At 38.5% G+C, this 2,274-nt stretch overlaps 1 non-coding gene across 1 annotated transcript; it reads right to left on the bottom strand.

Moving 5' to 3' along the window:
• Positions 1-1,789: 1,789 nt before the first annotated feature.
• On the bottom strand, positions 1,790-1,896 carry LOC112320889 (U6 spliceosomal RNA). The gene has a single exon (XR_002976459.2). It is a non-coding gene; the product is annotated as a U6 spliceosomal RNA (small nuclear RNA).
• Positions 1,897-2,274: the final 378 nt, after the last annotated feature.

Genomic DNA, 2,274 nt, shown 5'->3' with positions numbered 1-2,274 from the left:
AATAGACTCAAGACAATCTCTTTTGAATTTAGACTGGAAGAAGACATTCTAATTTTTCTTGAGCATATTTTTCTCCAAGAAGTAATATTAAAGTCTTTTCAGTGATATTTCCTAGATCTGAATGTATTTTCTATATCCGAAGAGAATTTTTGGAGGACATTGTCTTCTGTAGTACATAAGAATCGAGTATCAGTGCATACAATTGAACAGAAATAAAGATAAATACCCAGGTATTAATCTTTCTATGACTTAAGTCATGGAAATTTATGTGAGTTTGATTTTGAAGTAAAAAATAATTTTTTCTGTATCCTAGTTGCTTGCATGTTTTCTGCTGTAAATCAAGAGTTCAACAAATGGTAAATGATTGACAAAAGTTCTGAACTTTTCAAACAGAATTTCCCATCACTCTCATTTTGATAGTTTCTTTTTAAGATTTATTATTTATTTATTTATTTATTTATTGAGAGAGGGGAAGAGAGAAATAAAGGGAGAAAAATACCTATGTGAGACAGAAACATCCACCAGTTGCCTCTCATACCCTCCCCAAGCGGGACCAAACCAGCAACCTAGGCACGTGCCCTGACTGGGAATCAAACCAGTGACCTTTAGTTTTGTGGGACAATGCCCAGCCAACTAAGCCACACTGGTTACAGTTCATTTTGATATTCATGAAATTACATCTTTAGTGCAAACTTTGACCTGGCCAACTTGTTCCTTCTGTTCACAAAGCTGAAGAAAGACTCTCATGAGCTCATATCTGCCCACCAGTGACAGAAAGTAAAGAGAGAATTTTTTTCTTTTTTTAAAAAAGATCTTATTTATTTATTTTTAGAGAGGGGAAGGGAGGGAGAAAGAGAGAGAAACGTCAATGTGTGGTTGCCTCTGCTTCGCTCCCAACTAGGGATCAGGCCAGGAACCCACGCATGCGCCCTGACTGGATGTTGAACCTGCAGTCCTTTGGTTCTCAGGCTGGTACTCAATCCACTGAGCAACACCAGCCAGGGCAAGAATGTTTTATATCTTTGTCTCATCAAGAAAAAATACAATTGTTGAATACAGCATTGCTGAATGTTAATTCAACTCAATCTGCTTCCAGTACGATCGGGAATGGGGCCGTAATCATATGTTAGGGGACTGATGCTCCCCCAGATGATTCTGACACAAAGCCAGGTTCAAGCATGACTGTTTTAACTCACTTCCGAGTTTCTTAGGTCACAAGCAGTGTGATTTCTCTTTCATACATCAATCCAGGAGGATGGAAAACAAAGCAATTTTCAGCTTTAACTCAGTATCAGGAGTGTAAATACTTACAGGGGAGAATACAGCCAGGAAATGAGAGCAAAATGTACAAAATGTAATTCTCTTGCAGGATTAAAGGGAAATAATGTAAACCACTAACTAAAAAATAAGAGGAAATACAATTCCTGTTTAGAATAAATACAGAATTTTAGTTGAGAGAACTGTTTTAAGACCACTGTCAAATCTCATCAGTCATCAGAAAGAAGTATCAGATTATAGTACTTTCTATGTTTATAAACACCCTTCCCATATCTCCACATTTGGCGCTGGACCTGGCCCCTGTATTACAGTTATTGTTTGTAAGTAAAGTAGCTGAAGCTATAAGGGATTTGTTGTTTTATGAAACCGAGAGTCAGGTCAGGGTTAGTACTGGCGTCAGAAAAGAGGCAGAGCTCAAATGTAGCTGGGGCTCCACTTTGCCCTCCAGGCTCTGTTTGGTCTTGGCATTGTCTCTCTTCTTATTGCTGTTTCTTTCTCCTTTCATTTTTTTTAAAATATGGAACACTTCACGAATTTCCGTGTCATCCTTGCGTAGGGGCCATGCTAATCTTCTCTGTATTGTTCCAATTTTAGTATATGTGCTGCCGAAGCGAGCACTCTCCTTTCATTTTTAATTTTTTTTAAATTTATTTTAAAATTATGGTTGACATAAAACATGTTTGGTCTCTGTCTTCCATGTTAGATGCTTTCTCCTGTGTCTGGGAGGCACTAAAAGCTGATTCGGTACCTGCGCAGAGCAGGACTTCCGAGGGGTGGGATTCATTATAGCGTCTGCAGTGAGCCTGATTGTTGCTGTTGCTGGGTGCCTCCAACAGGATCTGTAATTGTTTCTCTTGCAGACAACCAGGTTACCAGGTCCTCCAAAGAAATCTTCAGTTTCTTGCTTGGGTGTCAGGCAAGTATAATAATAATGAAAAAGTTTGACAAATTACCAGGAATTACCAAAAGATGACACCGAGATGCAAAGTTAGCAAA

Source organism: Desmodus rotundus, chromosome 8 (genome assembly GCF_022682495.2).
Source record: "Desmodus rotundus isolate HL8 chromosome 8, HLdesRot8A.1, whole genome shotgun sequence".
NCBI classification, from domain to species: Eukaryota; Metazoa; Chordata; class Mammalia; order Chiroptera; family Phyllostomidae; genus Desmodus; species Desmodus rotundus.
This window is presented reverse-complemented; position numbering and strand designations above follow the sequence as displayed.